Source organism: Haplochromis burtoni, unplaced genomic scaffold (assembly GCF_018398535.1).
Source record: "Haplochromis burtoni strain Fernald_Lab_line unplaced genomic scaffold, NCSU_Asbu1 Contig_317, whole genome shotgun sequence".
Classification (NCBI taxonomy): Eukaryota; Metazoa; Chordata; class Actinopteri; order Cichliformes; family Cichlidae; genus Haplochromis; species Haplochromis burtoni.
The window spans coordinates 131,901-142,239 of record NW_024582678.1 but is presented as its reverse complement, the minus strand read 5'-3'; the positions used below and the strand labels follow the sequence as shown (position 1 = coordinate 142,239).

The window sequence follows — 10,339 nt, the reverse complement described above, 5'->3', positions numbered from 1 at the left end:
AGAAGTTTGATTAGATGCACAGATGGATGTAAAAGGTTTCTTCCCTTCTACTTAGCTTAAATGTGTCAGTCACATCTATTTTATAATATTACTGGTATTACTGCATTCTTCTCTAACATTAGCAAATGATTATTCTGGTAATATACTACCAGCCAAAAGGTTTTTAAGGCCTGTTTAAGGCTTCCTGCATCATTCTTTCCTCCGTCACACACATCAATTGTAATCTGTTCAGTAGGTCTCATGATTGTTATGGAGAAACACAGCTAAGTTGAGTAACGTTTAGCCCCTGAAGAGAAAAATCACATTTGCATAGAAAATCAGTGAAGTGAAAAGGGAAAAACAGCAGAATGTGTGAGTCAGCTTCAGCTTGATTGTATCACATGACAGGTTTTGGTTTGGGGGATTTAAGAAGGTGGGATTGTAATGTGTGACAGTGTGCTATAATGTGCTCTATAAAGTGTTCCCCTTTCTCTCAGTGTCTCAGCAGACTAGCTAACATGCAGTGTGGGTGGAAGGAAGGAGACGGACTAAGTTATGATTAGACTGAGCCCTAGTGGCAGATGCATGTTTTTTCCTATAATAAAAAACATACTGTTCCAGAGAACACTATGATATCAGTGCACTCCAGCATTTCATGTGAAACTAGCCTCTTTCCTCTTTAGCTGAGTCTCAAACCATGAAGGAGATGGGGAAATATCATCCATTAAGTCCTAGTTTTAAAACATTCAATTCAGTCCTATTTCAATTACATTTCATTATATAATGCCAGTTCATAACAACACAACAGTAACCTAGGTGACTTTATATTGTAAGATCTCTATTTTAGCAGGACGGCAGCTCCAGAGAAAGCAGAATCAGGATCAGGGAGGGGCAGTAATCTGCTACAACTGGTTAGGAGTAAGGGAAAAGAGGAGAGAGCAGAGAGAGATGGGACAAAAGGCAAACTATAGGAGGAAGGGCCAGTTTATTAATTGCTCCACTACTATATTTAGACAGAGAGTGAAAAGAGGTAAGTGAAGAAGAAATGCTCTGCATTGTGAGAAGCCTAAGCCTATTGAGGCATAACTAGTGCATGGTTCAGGATCACTAGTTATCACTAGTTATATATACAAGGGAATCAAGCATCTCTGATTTGTTGCCTTCTTTCTATCTAAAACCGCACATGTTCTCACAGGCCCCATCTTATCTTAATTAAACACCTCATTCTACCACATCACCCAAATTCAGTCATTTGCTCTCAGACTGCTGGCTTACTTGTAGTTCTTAGTAGTTCTTAGGGTTCTTAGGGAGACTGAGCCTTGAGTTTTGAGGCCCTTCTTCTGTGCAACCAGCTCCCAGTTTAAATTTGGGAAATAGACACCCTGTCTACTTTCAACATTAGGCTTGAAAGTAGGCAGGGTGCCCTAACTATAAGCTCTATGTGCTTTATCCTTTTTTGATAAAGCACATAGTTAAGGTTAAGTTCCTTAACTCACTATGTGTTTATACACCAGTCTGCATTTAATCACCTCCACAGTTTATCCCGTCTTCTCCCATCAACCCCAAACGGTTGTAGCAGATGCAACCTCCCTAAACTTGGATCTGCTGGTGGTTACTTCCCGTTAAAAGGCAGTTTTTCTTTCCCACTGTCGCTAAGTGCTAGCTAAAATGGGATTGTTGAGGTTTCCTCTGTATGATTGTAGAGTCTTTATCTTCCCAAAAAAGGCTTAAGACTATTGTGACTGTGTAAAGGTGACTGTTGTTGTGATGTGGTGTTATATAAATAAAACTATAATGAATTGAATTGAATAAAAAACATGTCAAATTCAGTCAGTAATGGTGCCAAAACTGTACAAGGAAGGCATGGGCAATTTTTATAGTATTAAACCTCTCTGGAATTTACCTTTAAAGTTATCATAACAATTGTCAAGAATATGGAATCAGCCCCACAGGCATGTTCATTAACACCTGCTACAAGTCTGAAAGGAGGCATAGTAGAAAGGCTTTCCCTACAGCTTAGTGTAGGAAGATCATGTCTAATAGGCATTGAGTTGTTGTTTTCTTTCTTTTTATAAAAAATTGTGACCAAGGATGTAAACAACATGACTGTGTCTGAATCCATGTGAGTCTGCACACTGTGGCGTCTTGTAATAAATAAGATTAGTCTCAACTGCTGCTACTACAGTCTAACAGCATTATCTACTGAGGCAGTACACTCAGAGGGAAACTAACATGAAAGCTGTATCATTGTACACAATTAGTGAGGAGCACTCGAGACAGATGATTGTAATCACACTGAGGATAAACACAGTTTTAATTGGAATTATCAAATTAGGCAAAGCGACGGATGCCCCTGGAACTGTTCAAGGTGGCAAATGTCAGCAAGAAGTGTGATGATGATGTTGAGGTAAGTAGAAGCTTCTAATCCAGAGTATGACTATGTCATTAGATAGTCATACTGAGTAAAGTACAAATTAAAATTGCATTCAGTTCTCCTGGAACTCGCAACACTCATCCACATATAATGTCGTTGAATACAACATGCTGATTATTATTGTTATTATTTTAAGAAAGGCTTCACTTCCTTAAATGAAACAGTTTACTTCTCTTTACCCTCATAGCAATAGAGTTTCACTGTCTTAGAAGAGCACATCCATCTATCTGATTTTTAAATACTTCAATTTCTATCTATATCATAGTTAATTGAAGTAAAGGGCAGGGAGGCTGTACACACATTATATTTCAAACGTGATCTATCTGACTGAAACTGTAGATGTTTAAAGTTTCCAACCTTTTGTCCTGTTTTGTCCTATTATCATCATTGGAAAATTTTATATAAGATTTTATATAGCTTTTAGAATCTGTTTTAGTTTTGGTGTCACATTAATGGAGTGCCAACCAGGTGCAGTTAGAGTGGATCTAGGATAGCACTACAAGCTAGGTTTGGGTCTCAGTTTCAGGCCAAGGCAGATGGCTAGTCTCTTTCAAGCTCCAGAGTGGTCAACCTGCGCACCACTTGAACCACTTCAACACTTCACACATGGATCCTGAAATACTTCGAACTATACAAGCTCAACAGAACCCTAAGAGCCTTCATTGGGAATTAAATGGGGATAAGGAGAACAACCCTAGAGGCCAACTTCAAGCCAGTTGCACAAGTTACCATCGAGTGCAGGATTTATCAAGGAGTGCTCTTTTCCCACTGAACCCCCTTGGCCAGATCATTAGCATGACTGGCTATGGATACTGCCTCCTCTACATGGATGACATCAAGCCAGGAGTGAACAATACATCAATTTTGCTGATCATTTAATGCTGAATGGGAAGAACAACACCTATGCCCTGCCACTCATCAGATACCTTGCTGGGATAATAGGGCGGTAAAAGCCACTGACATCAAGACAAGAAAGTTCCTCACCTGGTGGGTTTCATCTCAAGTCCAAGACCCTTGCTAAGGGCTGGTGAGTATCAGAACCACTACCCAGAATGAAACATAAAAGATCAATGAATACATCAGGAAGATGGCCACAACCAATCATGTGCTTAGTGAATACTTCAGGCAGCACAAACCGGGTGATGAATAGAAGCAAGAAGAGGAACCATCGTAGAAGGACAGGCCCCTGCATGGCATGTATGACCAGAAGATAGATGAAGTGGCTGATATTGAAAAATCGTACCAATGACTGGACAAAGCTGGACTGAGGCTGCTACTGAGACAATCTAGCACATAACAACAGGGTGCAAGATGGTAGCAGGCAGGGCATGGAACTCTATAACCAAGCGGCTGACATAGTAGGTCCCAAGGTCCAAATCGGATATGACCCAAAAGATGGTGTTTATATGTATTAAAAAAATCGAGCCACAATCTCGCAGTTCACAACCCACAGAAATGCTGAGATTTTCCTCCAATTTAAATCTTTTTATGAAAGCAAAGGGGCTTAATTAGGATCTCACTACAACAAAGTATGTTGCAGGTCTGCCCTGCGATGTCCAGGGTGTACCTGCGATGAAAGTAAATAAGTGGTCATGGATGAATAGATGAAAAAGTACGCATGATGAGGTTAGAGAGAGCAATTGATCATCTAAAATAAAAGACTCCGCATCTGACCAACTGGACTTCTGTGTGGAAGTGCCTGAAATAAACATTTAAAGTGAGTAATAAGAATAAGATAAGAAGAAGTGCACCAGAAAGGAAACTCCGTGCTCTTTCATACAAATTCCAAATCTCTGGGATTGAACGATTAGGTAAAGACTATAGTTCCAATATGAGCCACATGAGGCCAATTTAATTTGGCTTTAACAGATAGCTTCCCCCTATGTGACATCACAATGTGCTTGTCCATCCAAAAACTCTGACTTGAAGGCTGCAATTTGTGTAGTAGTTAAAACACATATTCAACATGCTCCCTTGATCACAATGATCTGTGTTACTTATGTTCTAACTTCAGTAGGGCTAATCTATGAATTGATAAAACTCTCTGACCTCTATGGCTCATAAGCCTGTTGCATAACCCGTTGAATGCCATTAAATGGTAAATGGTAAATGGCCTGTATTTGTATAGCGCTTTACTAGTCCCTAAGGACCCCAAAGCGCTTTACATATCCAGTCATCCACCCATTCACACACACATTCACACACATTAAATTCCAGAAATAGTTCAAGAAAAATACAAATTTATAATTACTCATTCCGTCTTTGAGCTGTTAGTGTCACAGACAAAACATGCTATCTTATGTACTCACAGTAGTGTCTAAACATTTTTAATTGCACTCTCAGTATTCAGCCAACACTGTTAAATCACAAGGTTGATAGCTTTGCAAGAAAACTGCAACACAGGAAGGAACTGAGCATTTAAATGCAAATCCAATTTTTCTTCACACCTTCAAGAAAGATGGAGAAAGATGGATGATTTTAAACAGAACATCCTCTGCATTTTTCATTTGAACACCAACATAAAATCATCCCAGAAGTGAATTGCTTCTATTAAGACTGTGAATTGAGATTCTTGCCAAACTGTTTTTTGGGGGCTTTCCACTCTTACCACAGAAAGTTCACAAACATCCATGCCTGAGGCTTTTCATTCTCCATGGTACTGATAAAGCGAACAGCTTTTTATAACGTCACTAGGCTGCTGATATCGATCCTGAGATAATATATGCAAGACATCCATGTCTGAGACATTCTGCTGATACATACAAATGCTGAGGTATGTGGAAGCGTAATCAGAAAGAAAGACACTTTGCCCTGCTTCCTCACACCTCAGATGTTTCAAAAAGTTGTTTGTGAAATGAATTGATACAACCAAGACAAAAACTGTGGTATTTTGCAAAAATAATAATAATGTGTAATTGTGTAACTCTATTAGCAGTGTCCTCCTGAAATGTGCCAACAACATTGAGATTAAAATCCTCATCTCTGCCCTAAATGCTCTCTGGTCGCTATGGTAACCCGTAAATATTTCTTTCAAAATAAGACACACAACTACAACACGGGAAAAGACCCAGGGAAACCGAGTTAACGATAAAACCCCCGAAAACCATAAATTCCACACCCGATCATCAACTCTTGCGCCGTGGCACCAAACTGAACTAGACTACATCTGCTAGACTACTGATTTCATTTTCTGGGCTGAGGATGAACCTACTTTGTATCCTTCCATTAAACGTCCTCAACAGCTCTTCATCCCAACCCAAGCTCTGCGTCCTCTTGAAGTGTGCTTGCTGTTGAAACTGATTATAGACTACAGACCATAAACCTGCATCAGTCTGCAAACAGCCTCACTAACACCATGACTCTTATCTCTCAGTTTTGGAAAGGTCCTGACAGTGACCTTAGCCACATCACTGAAAAAACAGACCTTTAAAAGGCCAATAATGTGGAGCCCGAGCTGAATGGAAATCATCAAAGACAATGAGAAGAATCTGATAAGAAGGTCAGCATCTAAATAGAAAGTGCACCGACATCGAGAAAATATTATGAGTGAAAGCTTGAAACATTTGTCTGCTGCATAAAGGCATCTAAACTGATGGTTAACAGTGTTAGCCACATGTTTTCTAACCATATTCTAGACTCTTCTTCAAATACTCTGTGACATTTTGGTTTTATATCACATAAGAATCAAGAAGCTATTTATAGTTGTATTCCACTACAATTGGTCTCGAAAAATCTGCTGAACAAAGTCGTGTAAAGCAACAGAGAATATTATCCAGAGTTATGGCTGCATTTCACCAAAATACAGCAACTTTCACTGAACCAAACACCTGCATAAGAGTTTACTTACTTCTTCTGTCATCTTTTCATTCAACACAAAGACAGAAAAACAGAAAATATTCATAACAATAAAGTGGTGCCAGTTGGCATTACCTCAGAAAGGCATCAGCATACATCCAGTCATCTTGTTATTCCACTCTTTGCTCTGACAACTTTGTCAAGTCTCTCACTGTGTGTTACCAACAGAATCTGAGCCTATCAATGTTTGTGGGAGGTGAGTATGACTGAGCAAGTGAGCTATGCGTAAGTGTGTGTGCGTGTGACAGTTGTGTATGTGTTTGTGTGATGGCATGCTAGAATATTTTTGGACTCTGCCTGCTTAAATGCAGCTTGCATGAATCATGACTTCCCACATAGTAGGTCAGTGAGTGGGGTGAGTCATATTGCTGTCTTATATGGTAACACACTGCACATGTGATAGCAGCGCTGGGGTTATCTATAGACTCAGCTTACTGCCTCAAATGTCTGAAGCAGAGCTGCTGCGTCTCAAACCTAATCCCAAGTCTAATCTTTTCTTTTATTGTCAACATTTCAGAATTCTAGTTTTGAGCAATTGCCAAGTATTTTGGTGTGACTCTGACCCACTTTGGTTTCCAGAGGCACAGCTTTATCCTTAAATCTGACGACTGCACAACAAGCACAACAGTTGCCACAGAGCATATACTGTATATGCAGTAAATCTAGAAAGAATATTGCATCTTATGACGATGACAAGGTACACCTGCGCACCCAAAAAATCTGCTTGTCTTAACCTCTTCCTGTGTAATTGAGAAAAACAACAAGGGAACAAGTTTGCAGACTGCTTGCAAGTAACTGATGATGGAATAAAACACCCAAAAAGTGCAGAAAAGAAAAGCAGCCTGTGAGAGATTGGATTAGAGCATGTGCAGAGCTTTCCAACATACATTTTGAGAAGGAACAGATGCACTAATTATGCCAGTGATTGTCAGGAAAAGTGATTGCCCAGAACCAGCCTGTGTTCTGTATTACTAAATAAGCCCAGAAGAACAGATAGAGTGAACAGAAGTGGACGGGCTACATGATACAATAAATTCTATGCGTGCACAAAGAGAAAAAATTCAACTGTCAGGTTCACAAAGACTCATGCGCAAAACCCTCATGGAAATAAAAGCAAGTGGAAAGTCTCCCCACAGGAAAGAGTTGACACAGATGCTTCGCCCACGTCAAAACCTTCAAAAGCCATGGCTGGATGCATGTGGATGTGTATGTGGGCGTGTGTACATGTGTGAGTGGGCTAGAGGGCACAAGCATGCTGAGATAGCAGAGAAAAAGCATTTTTCACACATTGCTCTCGCATGTGTGACATCTCGAGCTTTAAGAATACACATAAGTGATGTTTTATAAATGTTAAGCACGGGAAAAAATGTGCAAAACTATAGTGGTACAATGCAAATATTCAGCTGAGATCTGAGGGAAGAAATGAAAGACACCATGTCAGATATCTATTCATATTAATGTACAGAATTCACCTGCTTGCTACTACTGCTGCACATTCACCCAGTGTATATACTATATATATATATATATATATATATATATAATGTTCTTCCTCTACACCCCCCAAATTTTTGCACATGTCGAGGAACATGTCAGGTTACATTTCACTGTGTGTTATACTTGTATAACTATGCATGTGACAAATAATAAAGAACCTTGAACCTTGAACCTTAATCATGTGACTGATCACTAATATCCTGCTCAGTGAGCACAAAGAAATGTCCGACATTGCTAAAAAGGAGCTGGACGCCATATTCTTCCTTGATTATCTACTTTGTGTCATCATCTTGCTTTTGCAATTTCTGAGTACTCAGAAAAGACCACAGGTAAGCGTGGGAGTAGGCCCCACTCAACTGTTGATCATCCATTCACTCAGTTCATTCGTTTCACAATGCATTTTGCAGGTTTTGTATTCATCCAAATTCTTGTCCAGAGCATTAATTAAATGCATTAGAATTCTGACTTCTTTCAGTCCAGTCCATTTAGGGTCTTGCAGAAATAAATTGCTGTGTTTCAAAAGCAATCTTTAAAGCAGGTAATAAAAATGAAGGCCATCCTTTAGCATCTCTGCTCTGATGTCCAGCAGCTCCATAAGACAATTCTGCTTATTCCAGTGATCTGATCTTGTGTCACTAGTTTTTATGCCAACAGAAATATGATGCACATTACTGCAGTGATGTAACTGAGGTGTTAAGACTAACTTGTCTGAATTGTCCACATTAGGAGGCTGCAGAGATTTTGGACTTGTGCACATCAATCAGGAAGCCCTCAATTTTGAGTTTTGTAATAACTGTTTGTCTTTTTTTCTTCTTTTTCAAAATTGTCAGAAGTCAAAACCCAAATTGAAAGTAAAACTAAGTTCATTGTACAGCAAGACTTATATAAACAATAAAAGGTCCAAACACAGCTAGCCTCCATATGTTTGGAAAAAGTCATATTTGTGTCACATGAAGACATTACACCTCAGACTGTCTTCTAACCATTTTCCACAATTCAAAGTGACATTTCAGACAGAACAATAGTCTGGAGATTCTTATTATCTTGTGCTTACTTCTTCGCCTTTGACACGCCTACTTCTATGTTATTGGGGTGATCCCTACAAATCTGCTGAACAACCACTGCTGTCAGTTTTCTCTGCCTGCAGTAAAGTCAGTGTGGGGGGAGGCTGCATAACATTCACACACCCACCCGGCGATTGGCCATACCAGGTTAGATGACCTCTGCAGTTTTGTGTGGGAGAGCTAATTTGGGAGGTGATGTTATCCTGAAAACATATGCGCACAAACACACGTGTGCACACGCGCCTTCATGTGCACAAGCACCTTCATGTGCACACACACAAATAAAATTACCACAATACCGCTTACACACAGCTTCTCTGTTGTTAGAGGAGATTCCTTTTTTCTCAGTATGTCTACACAAGAGGTTCATTTTGACTTGGACAGCAAACCACCACTCTTGGTTAGTAAACTAGCTACTTTTTCTAATACTTGTGGTGATAAATAGGTTCACGGATGCACGTCTGAAAGTTGACTTCTTTGATTTTCTTTAGTGGGCTGTGTGCAGACCGATATATTGCGTTTCCATCTCTGATGTTGATTTTAGATTTTTTTAATCACACGAGTCATGAAAAATGGAATTGGAATTCATTTTCTTGAACAAAAGGAAATGGTACCTTTTGGATAGATCTTGGATTCACTAAACTACTTGATTAAGTTTAGGATTCGATCATTGTTTAGCATAGCAACTCCCCCATATTCTTGGTGCTCTGAAAAGCAGCTGCAGTGGGAAAACAAGAACTTAAAAGAAAAGATTTATTACAAATGTATTTGTGAGTAGTATAAAAAGTAGAAGAAAAAAAACCATTTTCCTTAAAATTTATAAAATAATGCTTTGTTGTATGGAAATGTACTTTTTAGGTGACGGGGCTCCAAAGTAATACACTGGATCTTTTCAGTGTTACATGAAAATGAAAAAAACTGGATACTTGGCTGTGATAAAAATACGTGTAAATACCTCTGTGGGAAACTCTTGACGCACTCACTAGTGCTTTTCCTTTTTGTTTTCACTTTTAAATGTTAACACGACTCTGCCTGAGTAATCACCATGTGCTGATAGTAGTCTGTCAGAAAACATACTGTGATATTGATACCACTGCACTGAGTGCAAATGCATTGTAATATATTATAGTATCAATCAGACTGTAGCGCTCACAGCCACTATAGTGCTGCGAAAGTATACTTTTCTCAGTCTTCATATGCAGCATGTATCTGTGGTTTCTGTAACCGCTGATCATATTTCACAGCAATCAGTGATGCTTGGCTGTCTCAAACGTATGCAAGCTATTGCAGGTTTCACACAAAGCAATCATTAGTCAGCTGATTTGAACGAGTTAAGCTAAGGCATCTCTAAACATGACTGAAAAGTGATGCTGTTGCAGAATGACTCAAAATCTACCACTGTACTACTTTAGCCTGTGCATACCAAGTAAAAACTAGTAGATACCACTAACAATACAGTATCTCTCTCTCTCTCTCTCTCTCTCTCTCTCTCTCTCTCTCTCTCTCTCTC

General features: G+C 39.3%; 1 protein-coding gene across 4 annotated transcripts in view; it reads right to left on the bottom strand.

Moving 5' to 3' along the window:
* Positions 1 to 10,339, bottom strand: part of bach2b (BTB and CNC homology 1, basic leucine zipper transcription factor 2b) — a 96,281-nt gene that overhangs the window by 43,872 nt on the left and 42,070 nt on the right. The window contains exon 1 of one of the 4 annotated variants that reach the window (XM_005942114.3): positions 6,344 to 7,771. The exons of the other annotated variants lie outside the window; for them this stretch is intronic. The gene's annotated coding sequence lies outside the window, so the exon portion shown is untranslated. Of the gene's footprint in view, positions 1 to 6,343; positions 7,772 to 10,339 lie in introns of those variants that run through there. 4 annotated transcript variants of the gene reach the window in all.